The sequence below is a fragment of the Chiloscyllium punctatum genome, chromosome 3 (assembly GCF_047496795.1).
Source record: "Chiloscyllium punctatum isolate Juve2018m chromosome 3, sChiPun1.3, whole genome shotgun sequence".
Lineage (NCBI taxonomy): Eukaryota > Metazoa > Chordata > Chondrichthyes > Orectolobiformes > Hemiscylliidae > Chiloscyllium > Chiloscyllium punctatum.
The window spans coordinates 136,194,305-136,218,695 of NC_092741.1; the positions used below are offsets into that span (position 1 = coordinate 136,194,305).

Sequence of the window (24,391 nt, forward strand, 5' to 3'; positions counted from 1 at the left end):
GACTGCATCTAGGGTCTGTATGGCCCAGTGCCACACCATATAAGCAGTTACTTGCAGGAGTCTCTGCAATTACTTTGACACCTTACATTACAATGAGAATAATAGATCGAGGGTAGATTCTCTGCCCACCGACATTCTCACGGAAGGAAACCTATCACTTATTTTTTACAGCACTGGGAGAAGTCGGGAATTCTGCATTGCTGAAGATGCTAACATTTGGATGAACCAAGATCCTTCTATATCCCAGGGCATAAAAGAACAGGGAGCTCTTTGGAAGTCCCAGGCAAGATACCTCCCTTGACAACTCAGGTTGTGATCCGACTTTATATTTTATTTGTTTTTGTGGATCGTACTGTGTGAAATTAGTTCTTGCAGAGAACCAGAGGACTTGGTAAGGCAGAATACTAATGCAAATTTGTTCTTCCTCAATGAAGGCCCAGTTGATAACAAAAAATGATCATTTCTAAAGTCCTTTTTCTTTCCTGATTAACTAGGAAACTTAAAACCAAAATTGCAAGCTATGTAGAATGTCATGGCCAGTAGACCGCATATTCCTCACAGTGAGCTAATTGTGTTCAGAGTTATTGCAGTTTGCTTATTGGTGACAACCTTAGTCTATCATACCAAGATTGTACCTGGTTGAGCTCCTTCTTGGATTTTGTGCTGTCCTGCCTCTCGGCAGGAGCTTTTCCAAATATTGCAAAGGTGGAGACTCAAATCCACAATGGCAACAGGTTCTGCAGACAAATTCATTGAGGACTAATTCTATCATAATCCTATTAACAGTTCACAAAATAAAGGAAATTACAGTCAAATGAGCAGTTCTTTATTGACACACTCTGCATATTTCATTCTAAATGTACCATTTTATAGATCCTGTTACCAGTCACCAGCGTGTAGGATTGGACCTGATGCATTAAACTCCACTTCCCCAATCTCAGGCTTCTCCCACACCCATGGAATGTCTGCTTCCCTCAGTTGTGATTTTACATTCCCCTTACCATCAACCCCTCCCATGTCCCCAGAGTTCAGAGTGACATCACTGGATCTCCAATTTTCCACATTGCCTCCCTACAAGTGTCCACCCCATCACAAACTCCAAATACTCACCTACTGTTTTTAATTCCCTATTTCCTAATCCCTCATGATCTCCAAGTATTTATTACTCACCTCAATCCAAAATTCCTCTTCACTGCACATTCCTGAGCAATCACTGGTGCCTCCCATGTAATTTATCAAATCCCTTGTGACTTTGAATAGCACTGCTAAATCTCATTTTAACCTTCTCAGCTCAAAGCAGAATAATGCCAGCATCTGCAGTCTCTCCACATAACTGAAGTCTTAGATCTGAAGTATCATTCGAGTTCATCTCTTCTGCATGCACTCCATTGCTTTGTTCTGGAGTGTTCAGCACCTTGCCAGGACACCAAGACAGTCAAGCAGGCTGATATCTAGCTAAGGAACCTATTAGAAAAAGAACAAGCAAAAGATGTAGAGGTAGACCAGCTAGTGGGAAGGATTTTCCTGGCAAGGAACCAAGGGATCAGTTAAAGTGTGTTTGCTTTAATGCAAGGAGTATCAGGAATAAAAGTGATGAACTTAGAGCATGGATCAATACCTGGTGCTATGATGTTGTGGCCATAACAGAGACATGGGTTTCTCAGGGGCAGGAATGGTTGCTGGATGTTCCAGGGTTCAGAGCATTTAAAAAGAATAGGGAGGGGGGAAAAAGAGGAGGGGGTGTAGCACTACTAATCAGAGAGGGTATCACAGCTACAGAAGCTTCCATTGTCGAGGTAGATCTGCCTAGCGAGTCAGTATGGGTATGGAAATTAGGAACAGCAAGGGAGCAGTCATCTCTTTAGGGGTTTACTACAGGTCCCCCAATAGCAGCAGGGAGATGGAAGAAAGCATAGGGCGGCAGATTTTGGAAAAGTGTGGACGTAGTAGGGTTGTTGTAATGGGTGACTTTAACTTTCCCAATATTGATTGAAACGTCCTTCGAGCAGAAGATTTGAATGGAGCTGTTTTTGTAAGGTGTGTTCAGGAGGGTTTCCTAACTCAGTACGTTGACAGGCCGACGAGGGGAGAGGCTATTCTAGACTTAGTGCTTGGAAACGAGCTGGGGCAGGTATCAGATCTTGTGGTGGGAGAGAATTTTGGTGATAGTGACCACAACTGCCTCACATTCTACATAGCTATGGAGAAGGAGAGGATTAGGCAAAATGGGAGGATATTTTATTGGGGAAAAGGAAACTATGATGCGATTAGACATGAGTTAGGAAGCATGGATTGGGAGCAATTGTTCCATGGTAAAGGCACTATAGACATGTGGAGACTGTTTAAGGAATAGTTGTTGCAAGTGATGAATAAATATGTTCCTCTGAGACAGGCAAGAAGTGGTAAGATAAAGGAACCTTGGATGAAGAGAGCAGTGGAGCTTCTCGTCAAAAGGAAGAAGGTAGCTTACATAAGGTGGAGGAAGCTAAGGTCAAGCTCAGCTCTACAAGATAACAGGCAGGCAAGGAAGGAGCTTAAAAATGGTCTGAGGAGAGCCAGGAGGGGGCACGAGAAAGGCTTGGCAGAACGGATTAGGGAGAACACAAAAGCATTTTACACTTATGTGAGGAATAGGAGAATGGTCAAAGAAAGAGTAGGGCCGATCAGGGATAGCATAAGGAATTTGTGTGTGGAGTCTGAGGAAGTAGGAGAAGCCCTAAATGAGTTTTTTGCTTCTGTCTTTATGAAAGAAATGAACTTTGTAGTGAATGAAACCTTTGAAGAGCAGGTGTGCATGCTGAAATGGATAGAGATAGAGGAAGCTGATGTGCTGAAAATTTTGTCAAACATTAAGATTGACAAGTCACCAGTTCCAGACCAGATTTGTCCTCGGCTGCTTTGGGAAATGAGAAATGCAATTGCTTCGCCACTTGCGAAGATCTTTTCATCCTCACTCTCCACTGGAGTCGTACCTGAGGACTGGAGAGAGGCAAATGTAATTCCTCTCTTCAAGAAAGGAAATAGGGAAATCCTCGGCTATTACAGACCAGTGAGTCTCATGTCTGTCGTCTGCAAGGTGTTAGAAAGGATTCTGAGGGATAGGATTTATGACCACCTCGAAGAGCATGGCTTGATTAAATACAGTCAATACGGCTTTGTGAGGGGCAGCTCATGTCTCACAAACCTTATCGAGTTCTTTGAGGATGTGACTAGAAAGGTTGATGAGGGTCGAGCTGTGGATGTGGTGCATATGGACTTCAGCAAGGCATTTGATAAGGTTCCCCATGGTAGGCTCATTCAAAAGGTCAGGAGGAATGGGATTCAGGGGAATATAGCTGTCTGGATACAGAATTGGCTGGCCAACAGAAGACAGCGAGTGGTAGTAGAAGGAAGATATTCTGCCTGGAAGTCTGTGGTGAGTGGTGTTCCACAGGGCTCTGTCCTTGGGCCTCTATTGTTTGTAATTTTTATTAATGACTTGGATGAGGGGATTGAAGGATGGGTCAGCAAGTCTGCAGATGACACAAAGGTTGGAGGTGTCGTTGACAGTATAGAGGGCTGTTATAGGCTGCAGCAGGACATTGACAGTATGCAGAAGTGGGCTGAGAGGTGGCAGATGGAGTTAACCTGGATAAATGCGAGGTGATGCATTTTGGAAGGTTGAGTTTGAAAGCTGAGTACAGGGTTAAGGATAGGATTCTTGGCAGTGTGGATGAACAGAGGGATCTTGATGTGCAGGTACATAGATCCCTTAAAATGGCCACCCAAGTGGACAGGGTTGTTAAGAAAGCATATGGTGTTTTGGCTTTCATTAACAGGGGGATTGAGTTTAAGAGTCGTGAGATCTTGCTGCAGCTCTATAAAACTTTGGTTAGACCGCACTTGGAATACTGCGTCCAGTTCTGGTCGCCCTATTATAAGAAAGATGTAGATGCTTTGGAGAGGGTTCAGAGGAGGTTTACCAGGATGCTGCCTGGACTGGAGGGCTTATCTTACGAGGAGAGGTTGACTGAGCTCGGACTTTTCTCATTGGAGAAAAGGAAGAGAAGAGGGGACCTAATTGAGGTATACAAGATAATGAGAGGCATAGATAGAGTCGATAGCCAGAGACTATTTCCCAGGGCAGAAATGACTAACACGAGGGATCATAGTTTTAAGCTGGTTGGAGGAAAGTATAGAGGGGATGTCAGAGGCAGGTTCTTTACACAGAGAGTTGCGAGAGCATGGAATGCGTTGCCAGCAGCAGTTGTAAAGGCAAGGTCATTGGGGACATTTAAGAGACTCCTGGACATGCATATGGTCACAGAAATTTGAGGGTGCATACATGAGGATCAGTGGTCGGCACAACATTGTGGGCTGAAGGGCCTGTTCTGTGCTGTACTGTTCTATGTTCTATGTTCTAAAACTCTATGCTATGTGCGAATAAGAAATCCAACCTTCAACTTGGACACTGATCTCTGTGCCACTATCTATAAGGCCAAGTGTCCTGCATTCTACTTTAACAACCAGCTTAACTTGTCCAGAACTCTTCAAAAACATGTGCATTCCCAGTTCTCTCTATTCAGCATTTCCTGTAAAATTGGTCTGTTTAGACCATAGTCCATTGTCTCAATTGTCTTACCAAACTGAATCACTTCAAATGTCTCTGAGTTAAACTGCATCTGCCATGTGTCTGTCCCTTTCATCTGTTTGCCCATTTCCTCCTACTCTGTTACTATCTTCCTCATTGATTATTGCATTTTATATTATCTGCAAACAAATGATACCCTGTGTGAAACAAAACCCAGGTCGTGAATATAAACTAAAGAAGAGCAGCAGTCCCAGTACTGACACCTGAAAACGCTTCTGCACAATATCCTCCAATTGAACACTAACTCTTCACAACAATCTAAATTCTGTCCTTAAGCTAATTTCATTTCCACACCATTACCGCTTCTAACTTTATGGACATCTGACAAAATCATTGATACAAAACATTAATCCTGTTTCTGCTGTCATAGATGCTGCCTGACCTGCTGAGTATTTCCAGCATTTTCTAGTTTTACTACAGGATCTCCACCTGGATTCCAAGGGTCCACATTCACCCATCCATGAGACTAGTCGATCTCTTCTTAAAACACTTAGAAACTTCAAGTGTACAATAGGACCCTCCAAGGCTGTGGATATGGGAATCCCAGCATAGGCATATCCTTACCCCAGGCCCATCCTTCTGGAAAGACTACACCATGAAAGGTACAGCAAGATTCCATCAGAATCTTACAGGGTCTGTGGATTATAGGCAATGTATCTAGGATGCCAAAGTTCCAACAGAAGTAGCCCACTGGAATGTCTGTAGAATTTAGTGGTTTAATGCATATTTGTGACAGCCACCTCATCCTTGGCAAACAATCTGCCACCATAATAATATTGAATTTTATTCATTATTGCTAACTCCAACTTCCCGATCGAGAATCTACAGTTTCTTGTTAGTCTGCTCTTGGTGAGTTACAATGGCTTCTTCTGCCTTGACATCACCAGTATTGAGAAACAATGTGAAGCAAAGATTGTTCGGGATGTCAATGGTCACTCCTGGTGTGATTGAACGTTGATGCAACCAGTTGTCAGTCTACTTCAACATCTGCCCAAAGATTCTGTAAGGTTCTTCTAAACTTTTTGAACATCCTCTTATGTGGCACGGCAGTAAACTCTCAATAAACAATGACAACTGAGTTTCAGATTCCACAGTGCAGACAGTTTCTGAAAGGTTTCTGACAGATAGAAGGTTCTTCTCTCCATAAAGCCATTTTAACTTGCAATCATAACTTCATATTTTTATAGGGAACTCACAGCCCCATTTTTTCAGCATCAAATATGTTTTTCACAATTAATCTCAACTTCACTAGCCTGTAATTTCAAAGTAAGTCCATTTGTTTTATTTTTTAAAAATAGGTAAATGTTAAATGTCGCATTCCCTTGTTCTCGACATTTCGATCACTTCCTGATTATCAATTATTGTTATCCTTAATATTTTGCCCTCATTTCCTGAAAATAACCCCCTTGTTCTTAGAGGAAGTCAATGGATTGTTGCATGGAAATGCACACAAAAAGTCCAGGAAGTTAACAAATACTGAAAGTGGAAGCCAGTGTCTATCTACCAAAACTATTTATTTGCTCAATACAAACACTGACTTACTCTCTCCCACTTCCTAATCCAACCTGATTCCAGGAAAATCAACCCCTTTTCTTTGAAAACCCACCACCAAATCACCCAAGTGAGAATTTAAACAAGTTACGAACAATACCAACCAGGGCAGTGCAATAATAATATGAGGGAAGAGTAGGAAAAAAGATAGAGGCTAAATCAAAATGGAGTTGGGAGGTGAAATCATCAAGACTAGCCTTTTATTTACTTTTATATCCAGAGATGTTATTACACACAAAAACTAGCCCTATTTTTTTCTTTTTTTCCTTCTTTAATACTCAGAATTGCATAACTGAGTGACTTTCCCTTCACCAAAATCATGAAATTTTTTCACATTTTTGTTTTTTTTAAATTTTTTTCTTTAAATTATATTTCAGCTATTTTTAAATCAGCCTGTTCAGTGATGTTATTACATGCCTTTGAAGCAGGTGGCACTTGAATCTGAAGGATTATATCTGAAAAAAGCCTTGGGTTTCGGTTTGCAATATCTCTTCTGTTGGCTGCAAAAAGTTCCTTATATTTCTGTTGAAGAAGGTAATCGTTCTAAACAGACTTATGTTGGAGATGGCATTAAGTTCCACTTAGTCTGATGATGTCACACAGACGTGGATGGGAAAACGCAGAATAAGTTAAGTCCTTGTGGAGTGCAGTGCTGCATACGCAGCTCTCCTCACAGTCTTGCCAGCAATGTTCATCTTGTACCACGGTAACTTGTACCATTTGCTATAATGCATTAAATAACATCTTGTTCAAGTAATAGAGTCATTGAGATGTACAGCAAGGAAACAGACTTTTTAGTCCAACTCCTCCATGCTGCCCAGCTATCCTAACCTAATCTAATCCCATTTTCCAGCACTTGGCCCATATTCCTCTAAACCCTTCCTATTCATATACCCATCCAGATGCCTTTTAAATGGCATAATTGTACCTGCCTCCACCACTTCCGCTGACAGTTCATTCCATTCATCCACCACCCTCTGCGTGAAAACGTTGCTCCTGAGGTCCCTTTTATATCTTTCCCCTCTCACCCTAAACCTATGCCCTCTAGTTCTGGACTCCCCCACCTGAGGGAAAAGACCTTGTCTGTTTATCCTATCCATTCCCCTCATGATTTTATAAACCTCTGTAAGGTCACCCCTCAGCCTCCAATACTCCAATGTTCATCTTGATAATGCTGTAATGCAATATGTGACATCATGATCAAGTCAACAGCCTCTTCTCATTGAGTTTCTATTGGTGGCAGCAAACTATCCAACCAAGAACTACTAATCATTGTATCCCAAAACCAAATACAACAAAAACCTTAAATTGTTCAGTCATCTCTGATCTGTTACTGAAAAAAGATTTAGAAACTCCTCAATCCTCAACTATTCCCATCTTAAACATATAGCTCAATCCCAGTACAAAGTCTATTTCTTTTCCTCCTCTTACTGTACTTTCATTGATAATTGTCCCTGAACTAAACTCCTCACAATAATCATATTCAGGTTCTAATCATACCTTCCTAATTGGTCTATAGTTCTTGGCATCCACTGTATCACTCTGACTGGGTAACTTATACCAGTTACCTATTACTAACTCATTACCTCTTATGTAATATCTAATTTACAGAGTCATACAGCATGGAAACAGACCTTTCAGTTCAACTCATCCATGCGACCAAGTTCCCCAAACTGAGCTAGTCCCATTTGCCTGCACTTGACCCACATCCCTCCAAACCTTTCTTGTTCACATCCCTGTCCAAATGTCTTTTAGATGTCGTAACTGTACTTGCATCTACCACTTCTTCTGGCAATTCATTCAACATACTTCCTGTGTGAACAAGTTGCCCCTCAGGTCTCTTTTAAATCTTTCTCTCACCTTAAAATTATACCGTATGGTTTTGATCACCCCACCCCTAAGGAAAAGATCTTTGCTGTCTTCTAGACACTAAGTCTAGATATTACGATATCCTTAAGCATAATTAGGAAAACCTTCCTGGCCCATCTCCTTTATTTTTACATATCAGCATTCACTCCTTTGGTATGTTCTTTTCCTCTACCCATTTCTATACCTTTATTTTGCCATGAGTATGGAATAATTATAGTTCTCACAGAATAGCAGTTGAGAGTTATGCATACAGAATCGGAAATCCCTACTGTGCAGAAAGAGTCTATTTTGGCTCATTGAATCTCACTGATCATCCGAAGAGCTCCCAGCCAGACCTAACCATCCATGCTACCAACGCAACCACGCATTTATCATAGCTAATCACCTAGCCTACACACCCCTGAACACGACAGGGCAACTTAGCACAGCCAATCCACCTAAACTGCCCATCTCTGAATTGTGGAAAGTAACCAGATCGCCCAGTGGAACCCCACACAGACAAGGGAGAACATGTAAACTCCACACAGACAGACAGTTACCCAAGGCTGGAATCGAACCTGGGTCCCCAGTGCTGTGAGGCAGCAGTGCTAATCACTGTGCCATCATGCCACCCTGTAATGAAATTTATTTCCACTCCTTCATAAAGTCCTGAAAAATGTGTTGCTGGAAAAGAGCAGCAACACATTTTTAAGCTCTGATCTCCAGCATCTACAGTCCTCACTTTCTTCATAAAGTCCTGTCTTATTTCTCTTCCTTTAAACTGTTTTAATCCATAAGGAGCACCACAGTCAGTACTTTTGCATATGCTGAAATTGTTCAATTCTAGGCTGTCTGCTTATTGATTTTTGAATGCTCCCCCTCATGTCTTCAATCTTCTCCAATTCATCCTAACTATTCTATTTACCATCTCCACCAAGAGATTGATGTCAGTGTAGTTCAGCCCTATTTGGTATAGTTTCTATTCTCCCAAAATTTACTTCATGTTCCAAAGATTAAAATCCTTTTCCTCCTGCGTCACATTTTTTCCACACACATTTTCCTGTCTAATTCTACACTGCGTATAATGTCCAGAATGTGCGACTGAGTAATCCAAAGACTTTTCCTTTTCTTAATTTCCAGCATTCGATACAAAAATTTCATGTTTTTCATATTTTAAGCATGAGCTCTCAGTCTCCTGACATTTTAATTGTCTACTTTGCTCCCATTTTGACTATTCTGTTTCATCCTGCTGCAGTGTTCCAGTGAAACTCACTGCCAGCCAAGGAACCTTATCTTCAAAATGGACATTTTAGAATCTCCTGAGTTCAACATCGAATTTAACAATTTTAGACAATAACCTTTGATCCTATTTTCTTTATTGTTTCTTGTTGATTCAATTGTTGCTCTAATTTCCCTCTTATTTCCCTCACTTTGATGACAAGTACTTTCACACCTCCTCTGGACATCTCTTAATTTTGTTAATCGTACTGCTATCAGAAACCTCTTGTCAATTAATTGATCCTGCCCTCTACATAATCCTTCTTTTCTTCCTACAAGTCTTCTTCATGTCATTCGATGAAAACCTGTCACTTTTCTAACTTTCCTTAGTTCTGATGAAGGTCACAGACCTGAAATCGTGGAATCCCTACTGTGTGGAAGGAGGCTCAGCCCATCAAGTCCAGACTGACCCTCTGAAGGACATTCCACCCAGAAACACCCCCTTTCCCCCTACATTTCCCACGACTAAATCACCTAGTCTGCACATCCCTCGACACAATTTAGCATGGCCAATCCATCTAACCTGCACATCTTTGGACTGTGGGAGGACACCCATACAGGTATGGGGAGAATGTGCAAACTCCACACAGTCACTCAAGGTTGGAATTGAATCTGGGTCCCTCCTGCTGTGAGAGAACAGTGCTAACCACTGAGCCACCATGCCACAAATACTTGCTGGGTTTTTTTCTCTCTACAGTTGCTGCCTGACAGCTCAGTTTTTCCACCATTTTCTGTCTGAAAACCAATAGTAGTTGTGGAAATCCATCACTATGAAGTACTTTAAGTAATGCTTAAAACTTCAGAGAAGATAAACTATTCTTTAAAACAGTATTTATATCATTTAAATCATTACTTGAATTTTAACAATGCATTAATGGAATGAACTTTCTGATTATAGGAAACGCAGAGAGGTATTTGGTTGCGGGAACCAGAAAGAAGGCTATCAGAAAGATGAAATGATGCAGCACTAAAGGAACAAAAATCAAAAAAATACTGTCCTAATACCGCCACATAACTAACATCAACAACACTAGCCCAGATCTTTAAGTCTCGGGTTCATTTGGAGACCAGTAATACTCCAGAAAGTGAACAACAATTCACTGTGCAGTCCCAATGCAGGGATTCTGCTGATATTGCCCAGAAAGTTTGAACTTCTACTAGGCAATGCCCAAATTTCATAGAACCTTCTGAACCAGCGTCTCAATCTGAGTTAGAGTCGAGACTTCAAAACTTCGGAACTTTATTCATTTCGGGAGAATATCATCAAGTCTTAACCCTCATTTGGAGTGCTGAAGCAGGCAACATGGGCTGAGTGGCCTCATTCTGGGCCATATATTTCTGTGAGTCTCTGCAACATTAGACCAGAAATAACTTCGTCAAACTCCATGTGTAACTACAGAACTAGCCATCAATACTGTCCTCACACCAAGCTTCGCCAGCCCCTTAATCCATCAACTAAACCCCATGAGCCTTGCCTGACTAGCTGCAGCCTGACCTGACTAGTCCACAACATAACCCAACTCAACCTAACAATCCCTATCCCTGCCCACTTCAATTGTCTATCATCCTATGTACCTGTTACTCTACCTCCTTGACCATTTACCTGTTGTTCTCACATTCTTCCATGGCCTTTTAAAAAAAAACTTTAGAACATATAAACTCTTGATTGTTCAGAATACAGCAGTAGTAACATACATAATGGGGTGTGGCTTTAGTGTGAATCTTCTGCACTGCACCTTCTGAGGTTTACTGTCCTGAGTCAGTTCTGAAAGATCTTCCATTGGAACATTAGAGAAAAGCAAATCTGTACTTTCTTTTGTCTGATCAGAGTCATAAATAAGGAGTGGAACCTTCTGTGAGCAATGAAGGTGTTGCTTGTTAGCTGGAGAAACAGTGGGAGGTCCAGTCTACCTCTTCTAAGGAAAACCCCCTGGATCTTCTGCCAATCAAGCAAATCCAAGGACATCACAGGGTCTACCTCAGGAATTAGATACCCAGGAGTGACAGTGCTGGCCACCAGAAGCTGTCAGCCAATCAGTGGGCAGCAGATCCTACACTTGGCAACACCAGGAAGGAGGATAAGGTCAGAGGAGCAAATCTGAAGAACTGGAACCCAAGAGCGAGGTAGTGATGTATGTGCTAATGGCATGAGGGGCATAGAATGGAAGGGAGACTAAATGCAAAAGAGTTTCAGGGCCAGGAATAATGGTAAGGGGTGCCCTGCCCGCCAACTGTCCATGCCCTCTAATAGGCAATAAGTGCCTTTGATTCAACACCCCTCATCAGGTGGCAACCCACACCCTTTCTGCTTCTAGAACTCTACGTGCCAGGCCAGCCTGACACTGAGTTATTCACAACAGCAGCAAGAAAAGGTCCTTTTACGTTCCCACAATGGATCACCTCAGGGTATCAATTGACAGTGGAGCAGGAAAGCCATGTATCTTCCTGTCCTGAACTTTATTCTGGTGGAGGTTGGAAGGCGACCAAGGTTAGTTACGCCATCACCCTGCCTAATTAAACATGCTTTCCCCTTCCTTCCTCACCACTTCCAGGAGCCAAGGATTCTGCCCATAGATTCTGATCCTGATCGGAAAATCCGGGCCATTAAATTGGGAATGCACTTGTAACGATTCTTCTCATTGACAGCCTGGCAGACTACAGAGTAAAGTAGAAATGTACTCACTTCTCACAGAATAACATTGTTTAGTATATATAGCAACCAGCAAGTGTAAGTATGCTAATGAGTATTCATTTTAAATTACAATCATTCACAATGAATCTTTTATACTTGAGATAAAACTCAGAGGAGTATTCCATGAAGTAAAGTGTGAAAATGAACAGCTTCAAACAAAGATCTCTGCAATCTCTTCCAAATGGAAACAACTCCAAAATCAAACTCTTTTTGTCATCTTCTTTCAAAGAACAGCATTCAAGATGAGCACACCAACAACAAATTAATTTTAGAGAGTTCCTGATTTCAGCACACTGTGGTAAATGTTATTGAATAGCAGTGACCTTTGATAATGAACTAATCACACTGGCAGAATTCATAAGTCCTCCCTACCAACTAGCATTAAAAAGTAATACTTTTCAGTAGTGCTGTTGTACCCAAAATGTGGCAATAGTTATTTTATTCCACAAATTATACTTTGTGAATTATAAGCTATAGAGCCAATAAAAGAGTAGACTTTAGTTTCTGGATATGTGTTCAATAATTGATACCAACATAACAATGGTTTCATTTAAACAAAGTTAAAAATAACACAACACCAGGTTATAGTCCAAGTTTTATTTGAAAGTACAAGTTTTTGGAGGGCTGCTTCTTCGTCGGAGGGGCAAGATCAGCCATGGGAATCAAATTTGCACTCCAATATGCCAACATTTTCATGCACAAGTTCGCACAAGACTTCTTTGCTGCACAGGACCTCCGACCAGCACTATACACCAGATACATTGACGATATTTTTGTCCTCTGGACCCATGGCAAGGAATTACTGAAACAATTACACAATGATATCAACAAGTTTCATCCCACCACTGGACTTATCGTGGACTACTCTTTAGAATCAGTATCATATTTGGACACATGCATCTCCATCAAGGACAGACACCTCAGTACATCACTCTACCACAAGCCTACGGATAACCTCATGATGCTGCATTTCTCTAGTTTCCAATGTGAACATATTAAAACAGCCATCCCCTAGGGACAAGCCCTATGCATACACAGGATCTGTTCAGATGAGGAGGAACGTGACGGACACCTGAAGTTGCTGAAGGATGCCTTCATAAGAACAGGATAAATGCTCAACTCATCGATCGCCAGTTCTGACATGTCACAGCGAGAAACCATAATGACCTCCTCAGGAGACAGACACAGTTAAAGTCTGTACTTTCTGGGAGCAGAGAAACTACGCCACGTTCTTCACAGCCTGCAACACACCAATGAGGATGAGCACCTCACCAAGATCTTTCCCTACGCCTCCACTTCTCACCTTTAAACAACTGTCAATCCTTAAACAGACCATTGTTCGCAGCAAACTGCCCTGCCTTCAGGACAACATTAACCACAACATTGTACAACCCTGCTATGGCAACCACTGCAAAGCATGTCAGATCATCAATGTAGGTACTATCATTACACATGGGGACACCGCCCACCACATGCACGACAGGTACTCATGTGATTCAGTCAACATTGTCTCTCTCATACACTGCAGGCAAGGATGCCCCAAGGCATGGTATATTGGTGAAACCAAGCAGACACTACAACAGTGCATAACAATCGTCAGACAGGGATGTTCCCTCATAGTCAGGAAACACTTCAGTAGTCAAGGACATTTGGCCTCAGATCTTTGGGTGATCATTCTCTAAGATGGACTTCGGGATATGCGACAACACAGAGTCACCGAGCAAGGCTGATAGCCAAGTTTGGTATCCCTGAGGATGGCCTCAACTGGGATCTTGGGTTCATGTCACACTACATGTGACCCCACCACACTGTACACTCACACACAAGCACACATACATAGACACAGTCGTACATGATGACACTCACACAGACACTCACTCATACACACTCTCTCTCACACATACCAACTCATATATACAACCTCTCACAGGCATATACTCCATCACACTCAAGCAACACTCTATCAAGCTTGCACACACATGCACATTCTCACACACACACATACGCTCACACAATCTCTTCCTCTCTCTGCTCCCCCACCCCAAACACACACACATACACAAGTCTGGGGTGAATTTGCATTTGTAGATAGATTCTATTTTGTTCAGAAAGCACACAATCTGTAGGCAGTCAGTCCAAGTGACATTTTATAAATTCCTACTTTGGAAACAGAACTAGTCTGACTCAAGGTTGGGATGCAGACAGACTCTAACCTCACAACTTTAATATATTGTCTGAGCTGAGATGTCACCTTTATTTATACTGATAAATCCTTAAGTTATCTGGAGGCTGTGACTTGAAAGTAGTTCTGGGATTTATATATTAATCAATTGAAACCTACATTCCCATTCTAAGTGATTGAAGACTGAACAGCAATCTTGGCTTGGGATTCTGGATTAGTGGTGCTGGAAGAACACAGCAGTTCAGGCAGCATCCAAGTAGCTTCATTGATTTTGAAGCTACTTGGATGCTGCCTGAACTGCTGTACTCTTCCAGCACCACTAATCCAGAATCTGGTTTCCAGCATCTGCAGTCATTGTTTTCACCTTCGCAATCTAGGCTTGTTCAACATATTGCAACAATTGTATGACACTTTGGTCATTTACCATAAATCCTGTGTCCTATTATCCTGCCCCACTAGTTACCTGACGAAGGAGCAGTGCTCCAAAAGCTAGTGCTTCCAAATAAACCTGTTGGACTATAACCTGGTATTGTGTGATTTTTAACTTTGTCCACCCCAGTCCAACACCAGCTCCCCTTCATTAGAACAGGGAGATATTGATGTGTAGATCACATTTTTGAGAATGAACGAACGCAAAACAACAATTAAGGAGGCAGAAATAGCAATTCCAATTTAAAAACAAATTTAATGTTAGCAACTTTTTAAATTTTAAAGATGAATTGGGACCCAAAAAGATAGAGGTACGTGTAAGTTGAAAAGTCCCTATAATAAATCAAATGGATCTGTACACCAATGCATCTGGTGAGATACAACTGGTGGTTAGTGAGGGAAAATTCCTATGAAATCTGGTGTTTTTCTCCAGGGCGTCATGAACCTTTCACTAAATTATGTTGGGATATCGGGAGAACTCCCAGGAAAACACATACTTTCACAGGAATCTAGGTTGTTCCTCTAGCTGTCCTTTCCTCAAACATTTGCAATTTGATCTTAAGCCTTGATTCTTGAGTTAACAGTTTATTACGACAAAGGTGAATGGTTTGAATAATCTCTTAGGGAGGAATTCATTGAGAACACTGGAAGTAAAAGATTCTATGTGACAGCAAATCAGCATCCTGATGTGCATCCCTCCTGGATTTGATTTTCACTGAGGTCAGGAATGCGATGAAACAGGCTGCTAATTCGCTCTTATCGATCACATACCACTGCCCAAATGTTAAAAACACCCAGAAGATTATGGTTGACACGCCTGTAAAAGTCGAGATGAGGTCAAACCTTTAGACAAAAAGCAGAGGTTTTGACTTTTAATCTAGTGATACTTGCAAAGGGTTAAATTCCATGCCAGATCTTTGGAACAGCCAAGCCGCCAATAATGACACTGACGCTCGTTGCTGGCATGGTGCGCAGCAGGGAACAGATGTCCCAGGCTATCTACCGGTATTTCTGACGTTTAAATGAGAAAAGAGCAATTGTGACAAACTCTCACTAGATTATTCCTCCTCCCAAAACGAGCACAAGGGGAATGAAAAACGAAGGATTCATTGGAGCCAAAATCTAGGGGGTGTCCTGTACAAGCGACACCCGAAACGTTAAGGATTTGGAGGTTAAAGATTGGGGCTCAACTCTCAGACAAGATTGATTATTATTTGTATATAGACAGCACTGGAAAAAATCTGAATTAACTGTGTAAGTGGTATCTGGGAAAAAGCCAAACTTTCCCATTCCCAAAGTGTGTTGCAATTTTCTTTGTTTCAACCTCTTTGTGTCCATTTGTGGTAAATACCAGAGCAGCTAAAGCTATGCTTCAACGTTCATGACCTTGGGTTCAGCTTCTGTCAGATTCCCTTTCTCTTTCAGCGTGAAATTGTCAGGAAAGGCAGAAGGATATCCTGAAGTAGGGAACTCATATGAGGAAAAGGATTTTTTTTTCGCTCCGTGATGCACACCAATGAAATGAACCACTAACCTTGGAAATGAACCTTTGCAATCAGCATTTTTAATTACCTTAACTTGTAGATGTTTACTGTCTTTCTCAACCAGTCAGAACACAACTCCCTCAATACATCATGTCACTGCTAATTAATGCAAATGAGATAGAAGCACAAAAAGTGAGTGGTTCTGCTCTGCTGATCAATTAGTGTTTCCTCCAATTGAAATTTGGATGTCCAAACAAGGAATAGCAAGTACCTGAAGACTCACATATTTCTATGATTTTCTTTCTCAAAGGAGATTTCCTGGACTCAGATAACATTCTAAAATTGCAGTTCATTAGATGTTGTTTGGTAACAGCATCACATTTTAGTATTAATAATACAATTTGTATTTAATTTATGTCCAGAATCTATTTTAAAATTTTCCTTTCAGGACAAAGATAAGAGGAATTTTTTTTTAATCTCCGCTGGGGTTGTGCAACTTTGGTATTCCCCTGCTTCAGAAGTAGCTGGCGATGGGCCCTTTGAATATTTTGAAGGCCGTGCCGGATAGATTCTTAGCAGGGAAGGGAATCAAATGTTATCTGAGGCAGGGGTAAATGTGGAATTCAAACCCTACACAGATTAGCCATGAACTTGCTGAATTGCTTGAGGGACAAATGACCTATTTTTGCTCCCAGTTTATATGTCCATACTTTAATGACATGATATTGCTGAATACTGCAGCACCAAAATGGCGTATTTTGGATTAATCTGTAGCAGACACCATACAGAGCTGTCAATGTCACTTTCTTTTTACTGCTTCCCCCTCGATATTTACGCCCTTGACACCAATAGCTTGGGACTCTCCAGGACAAAGCAGCCTGTTTGAGTGGTACCACATACACAAACATTCAACCACTCTACCACCTGACACTCAGTAGTGGCAGTGTGTACTATTTACAAGGTGCACTGCAGAAATTCATCAAGGGTCTGAAAACAGCACTTTCAAAACGCACAACTATTCCAGCTTGAAGGACAAGGGCAGCAGTTGAATTAACTTTCAGAGAAATTCTGAATGTGGGTATGGTTGCAACACTTAAAAGACATTCGGATAAGTACATGAATAAGAAATGTTTGAAAGGATATAGGCCAAGCACAGCAGGTGGGATTAGATTAAATTGCCTACAGTGTGGAAACAGGCCCTTCGGCCCAACTAGACCCTCTGAAGAGTAACCCACCCAGACCCATTTCCCGAACAGTATGAGCAATTTAGCATGGCCAATTCACCTGACCTGCACATCTTTGGATTGTGGGAGGAAACCTGGGCACCAGGAGGAAACCCACACAGATACGGGGAGAATGTGCAAACTCCACACAGACAGTTGCCCAAAGCTGGAATTGAACCTGGGACCGTGGTGCTGTGAGGCAGCAGTACTATCCACTGTGCCACCATGCCACCCTTAATTTAGTTCGGGATTATGGTTGGCATGGGCTGATTGAACCGCCTGATTCCACCTCCTACCCAAGATCCACAAGCCTGACTACCTCGACCGACCTATCGTCTCAGCCTACACCTGCCCCACCGAACTTACCTTCACCTATAACGATACTGTCCCATCCCCCCGGTCCAGGAACTCCCCGCATACGTTCGGGACACCACCCACGCCCTTGACCTCCTCCAAGACTTCCGTTTCCCCGGCCCCCAATGCCTCATCTTCATCATGGACATCCAATCCTTCTACACCTCCACCCGCCATGACCAGGGCCTCCAAGCCCTCGGTGTCTTTCTGTCCTGATGTCCCCACCAATTCTTCAACTGACACTCTTATTTGTTTGGCTGAACTGGTCTTCACCCTCAACAATTTCTCCTTCCAATCCTCCCACTTTCTCCAGACAAAAGGGGTAGGATGGGCACCCGCATGGCCCCCAGCTATGCCTGTCTCTTTGTCGGTTATGTCGAACGGTCCATCTTCCAGAGTTACACCAGCACCACTCCCCACCTCTTCCTCTGCTACATTGATGACTGCATCGGCGCCACCTCATGCTCTCAGGAGGAGGTCGAACAGTTCATCAACTTCACCAACACATTCCCCCACAACTTCAAATTCACCTGGACCATCTTTGACACCTCCCTCCCCTTCCTAGACCTCTCCATCTCCATCCACGAGGACCGACTCAACACTGCCTTTTTTACAAACTCGCCGACTCCCACAGCCAGCTGAATACACTTACTCTCACCCTACTTCCTGCAAAACTGCCATCGCATATTCCCAATATATCTGCTCGCAGGAGGACCAGTTCCACAACAGAACACACCAGATGCCCTCCTTCTCTCAAGACCAAAAGTTCCCCTCCCATGTGGTTGAAGATGCCCTCCAATGCATTCGACCACATCACGCACCTCCACTCTCAAACCCCACCCCTCCAACCACAACAAGGACAGAACCCCCCCGGTCCTCACCTTCCACCCTACCAATGTCCGCATAAATTGATCATCTGCCGACATTTCCGCCACCTACAAATGGACCCCACTGCCAGGAATATATTTCCCTCCACCCCTATCCGCTCTCTGCAAAGACCGTTTCCTCCGTGACTAGCTGGTCAGGTCCAAGCCCCCTAACAAGCTATCCTCCCCTTCCTGGCACCCTCCCTTGCCTCCGCAGGAATTGCAAAACCTGCGCCCACACCTCCTTCCTCACCTCCATTCAAGCCCCAAAGGAGCCTTCCACATTTATCAAAGTTTTACCTGTACTTCCACACACCATTTATTGTACCCGTTGCTCCCGATGCGGTCTCCTTCACATTGGGGAGACTGGATGCCTCCTCACAGAGCCCTGTTGGGAACATCTCTGGGACACCCGCACCAATCAACCCCATCGTCCCGTGGTCCAACATTTCAACTCCCCCTCCCACTCTGCCGAGGACATCCAGGTCTTGGGCATCCTCCATCGCCGCTCCCTTACCACCCAACGCTTGGAGGAAGAATGCCTTATCTTCTGCCTCAGGACCCTTCAACCTAAGGGCATCAGTAGACTTCACCAATTTCCTCATTTTCCCTCCCCCCACCTTATCCCAGTTCCAATCAGCCAGCTCAGCACCATCCTCAAGACCTGTCCCATCTGTCAATCTTTCTTCCCACCATCCGCTTCATCCTCCTCTCTGACCTATCACCTTTACCCCATCTCCACCCACCTATTGCACTCTTAGCTATCTTCTTCCCAGCCCACCCCCTCCAATTTATCTCTCCATCCCCAAGGCTCCCATCCTCATTCCTGGTAAAGGGCTCTGGCCCAAAACGTTGATTCTCCTGCTCCTCGGATGCTGCCTGACCTGCTGTGCGTTTCCAGCAACACACTCTCAACTCTTACCCCCAGCATCTGCAGTCCTCCCTTTCTCCTGGTTGAACCAAAGGATCTGGTTCCATGCTGTATGACTCTATGAGATACATGAATACCACAACCTGCAAGTTCCCCTCCAAACCACAAAATATATCACCATTCCTTCAGTGTCACTGGTTCAAAATGCAGGAATCTCCTCTCCAATGGCATTGTGGGTCATCCTGCAGCAAATGGACTGCAGCGGTTCACGAAGGTGGCTCACAATCACCTTCTCAAAAGCAATTCGGGATGGGCAATAAATACCTGCCATGCCAGAGGTTACCATATCCCACAAGAGAATTGTTAAACATTTTTAATTTTAGACCAATTGGAGTTAATCTTTGTGTGGCCCTGTACATTGGTCAAAGCAGCACACCAATTAGGTGGAGTGAAGTGCAGGACGTCCAGCAGCATCTCGGTGGAGCAAACCCAATTGTACTTAATTCAGAGAGATGCACGATGTTATCACAAGGGAAGAGCAACAGCGCCCAGCAACACGCAGAGTAATTTTTGCTTGGTCAGGAAGAGTTCCTTGAGCCCCACACAGAAAATCATTTGAAGAACTAACCTAGGGCATTTAATTGTCGCCTCCCACTGCCTTTTGGTCACCAGGTGGACTGCAGCGGTTCAAAGAGGCAGCTCATCACCACTTTCTCAAGGGCAACTAGGGATAGGCAATAAATGCTGTCCAGCCAACAAAGCCCACAGCCCTCAAATGAATACAAAAAAATGCCTCCCCACGTAGGTGGATTTACACAAAATGTTTACTGCCCATTAGAACACTAAAATTACAACAGGTCACTGACAAGTGACGTTCCTGCCTAGTTACAGTGAGATTACCTTGTGTTTTTTTTCCACCCTATTTAAAAATCACACGACAGCAGAGAGCAGTGGGAACGGAATGAGGATCTCAGTACTACAGAGTGATTTTGGTCTCACTACCTCTTCATGTCTGCCAACAAAACAGGGTGATAATGAAAACAGAGTTAGCTCTATTACATCAGTAATGCAGAGTAAAAGTCAGAAACAGGGAGAAAATTGAAGACTGACCAATGGCTGGCCTTTTCTTTCACATTAACCTGACAGCATTTGCAAAGGCTTGGGAGTGAGAACTTTGATTGTTCCAGTTGCCATAGATAATACATGACCCCAAGTACCCAACTAATATAGGTACATTAGGAACAGAAGTAGGCCACTCAGCCCCTCGGGTCTGCTCTTACATTCAATTATGTTCTGGCTGACCTGCACTTCAACTCCACATCCCTCGATACTCTTACTGAGCACAACTCTATTGCTTGAAAGCTCCAGTTGTCCGAGCAACGAGATACATTTTAAAAAGTATATGCTTTTTGAAAACTAATATGTTTGCATTTCACAATATCTTATTTTTAAAAAGTAGATTAGTCAATGACTTTGCACACTCTGTGATGTACTGCATGGCTATCTCGTACAGAAGAGTCCAGGTTTGATTCTGTGCTGAAGTGGCTGATCAAACGGGAGACAACAGTCAAAACAGGAAGAAATAAAATAGAAAGTTACATTAGCCACAAGACACAGAGCAGTCTGACAAAATATTTGGGCATAGGAGCAATAAAGTGTTAATTCCTGACCAATAAGGGATGCTAAGCAGAAGGCACATATTTCTCCACAGTGGGAGTGAGGGAACTGGTGGGGGAGCGGTGATGATGCTGATGGAATTCAACTTGTTTCCTTAAGGGAGGTGCTGGGCAGTAGAGCACAGAAAACCCAAAAGTCAGTTTAATTTGAAGCCTGTAGAGACTTAACTGTGTAACATGTAACCTTACTGACAGGTTTCCTTTTTTAAAACAACCCTGACTGACAGGGAGCAGATGTGCTGTAATCAGATCGAACAAAGTCATCGGACTGGTTAGATCTACAGGCCAACTGGAGGTGAATCAATTCTGTTGAGTGTCATGATCCTTGGTAATGGGAGGTGATCAAAGGCCAATTTTGGAGAGGGGTGCTCCTGGGGAGGTGACAGAATGGAAATCACAGGCCTAAGAAGAGGGTGAACCAAGAAACCTTGGATGGTGAGGAGTGGACCAGCCAGAAACAATAAAACGGATGATGTGGGATTCTCGTTTGACATTGCAAGGGCACCAACAAGTTTGTGACTGACTCTCAGAAAGGATTGGACCGGGTGTGAGTTCATAAAGATCTGGAACCTGAATCCAATCCATCCCCAACCCACTCACTTCCAGTTTTATCAGATGTGCAATTGGGATGGCAAACAGCCAGAATGCTCACAGATGGCAGGTAGTCACTTTAAATTTAACAGGCAAGTTTCATTTCAATTCACTTGTTGAAACTGAATGCTAGATGACTTAGTTTTCTGGGACTCTGGGTCTAAACGTAGCTGAAGGGCTGCTGGCACAGGAGACACATAGCTCTTGACTCACCTTTTGAATCCAAAAATGCCATGTGGACAACCCACATGAGAATGCCAACTTTTACTGTTACTCTCTGCTTCCCTCCCTATCCATCCAAGGTTTCTTGGTTCACCCTCTCCTTGCAGCCCTGTAACTTCCATTCTTCCCACCTCCTCAAGGGCACCGTTCTGCTCATTCGGCCTCTGATCACCTCCCAGCCCAAGACCATGACCCCCAACAGGACTGATACATCTCCAGTTGGCCTAACTAGTTCATGACCTTATTTGATGTGATCCATGCACAACTGCTTTCAGTCAGGATTGTTTCCAAATGGGGAAGTCTATCAGTGATGTTCCATTTCACACAGTTATGACCCGAGAATGAGATTGGCAATGGCCTTGGTGTCAGGCACCCATCAATGGAAAGGAATTAAGGTAAAGACACACAGCAGGAGAGTTAAAAAAAACGTAATTAGTTTTTCAAGACAGTAAAATAAACCAATACTTACCAGAAGATCATTCTTCAGTAAGGTATTAGCATCCACCCTGATGCACTGAGCTTTGCTTTACCTTGGGGCATTCTATTCAATGATGAAAAATGCAAGTATGGGCTGCCATAGAAATATTCATTGTCCATTTCAATCCATTTCTGCTATGCATTCACACTGGTGGACCAGAACTTCTCTTGCATTCCTGCCAAGGCATGTCACAAATGCAATTCAAGTTCTAAGATCATTCCTTCTTCCCCAAGATATAAAAGCAATGGGCTGTATTTGATACTGAGAACTTTATCAGTTAACAGACCCATCAATGTCAGATGTGATGTGATTTTTTTAAAGCAACTCTAAATAGCTCTTTATGTTTTGTGTGTGTTAATTTTCTGTTTGCCTTTAATACTACAGGGCACACTGAAATACTGTTCGACCTGCAAGTCTATTCCTGTCAAGCCTCTTGCATGTATTCACAGGTAGAGATCGAGTATAGCATGATTACTTGATCAAATTGTACAGCGTAGCTGTGCCTAGTCTTTTGCACAGTTGGCATTAGCACACGTTTCCAGCAGGCATTGCTGGATGGCAGACAAAAGCAGAACGCTTCCCCAGTTTTCCTCTACTGCATGCAGAGTTGCTGCAATGCTCTCTCTGTGGTCATGAACCCTGGGCTTTCTCTGACTACATGACTAAATATCACATCAAGATGGTGCATTTACTAAATTTCCCAACGAAGGATATGTTAACTATGATTCAAATTATGAGCAACCCAAATACTCAAGAGACTGGGACAGATCACCTGAAAAATAGAACAATAAGCTGCCGTTCTTGATGCACGAGACATTTCATAAGGACAGTTCCTTCCTTAGCAGCTTACTTCAAAAGAACAAGACCACAGCAGACAAGGAAAAGGGAGACACCAGTGAAAATGAACACAATTCACAGCAAGAAAACATTTTAGTTGCGTTGCATATTAAATAATACTAAGCCCATTCTAGAAGCAGGGATGTTTTATGAAATTATTGATGTTCCCAGATACAACAGCTAATCTATTCATGGCACACAACCTTTTTTTTCTCTACCCTCTTTTCAATAGAGTTTGGTAATGTTTTAATATTGCAGACATTATTTACATTGCAAGGAGGTCTTTGCAACTGCCCTGCTAAGCAGCATTGCTTGGGATTTTCCTGTCTACCAACAGAAATGCTACATTGCTTTCTCAAGCATGAGTATGTGATTGTTATTAACCACTTGGTTACTGATTTCACTGAAATATCATTGCTTTGGGATTTTTTGATTTAAATTTTGTATTCTCTTATAATCTTCATCCTCTTAAATGCATTAGATACTTCATTTTTAAAGGTATAATTTCCACATCTCCTTAAAATTGCAACTGAAAGTAATAACAGCCAAAAACCTGTATGTCTGAATAATGGTTAAAATATTAAATTGAATGCCTACTGTATCTGAAAGCATCACTGCACAATCACTACTGATTTAAAAAAAAAAGCAAACTAGATGGAGAGGTTTGTGGTTTCCTTTTTCCCCTTCTCATCTTGTTCTGGTTTTTCAATTTATCTCACTTCCTTTCTTATCAAAGTACTGCTGCTGATTCTGTAATGCCTCATTTTATTTTGGATTGAGGTTCTTCAGCAACTAGATCAGTATGTGCATGATCTAACTGAATGCCAAATGAGGCCTTTTACCACAAATCGAAATAGAGATTTCTGTGAATACTCATGAAACAGCAAAGCAGATATTACAAAAAAATCAAGTCAGTAATCACTTTTTTTAACGAATTGAAAGAAAAGACTGAAGAAGATGAGGAAAACTCTAATGTTCAAAGTCTCCAAATGGAGCTTTCATTTTATGGTTCTGTACCTGAAGTCGTTTGGTGACGTGAATTTTCTTTGGTCCACACTTTGCTCTTCTGAGCCTGTTACAACAGCTGTGATTCCACGCCTGCCGACTCACCAGTTTTCTTCTGAATTCATTTTCTATGGAAAATGAGAGAAGATAAAATCCAAACCAGGAAAACAGTGT

At 42.5% G+C, this 24,391-nt stretch overlaps 1 protein-coding gene across 15 annotated transcripts in view; it reads right to left on the reverse strand.

The window, feature by feature from the left end:
* Positions 1–24,391, reverse strand: part of LOC140465247 (myelin transcription factor 1-like protein) — a 584,786-nt gene that overhangs the window by 320,035 nt on the left and 240,360 nt on the right. For 14 of the 15 annotated variants that reach the window (XM_072561025.1, XM_072561010.1, XM_072561013.1 and 11 more), the window contains one exon: positions 24,230–24,345. The gene's annotated coding sequence lies outside the window, so the exon portion shown is untranslated. Of the gene's footprint in view, positions 1–22,366; positions 22,439–24,229; positions 24,346–24,391 lie in introns of all 15 variants that reach the window. The other variant, XM_072561024.1, reaches the window with a different exon arrangement.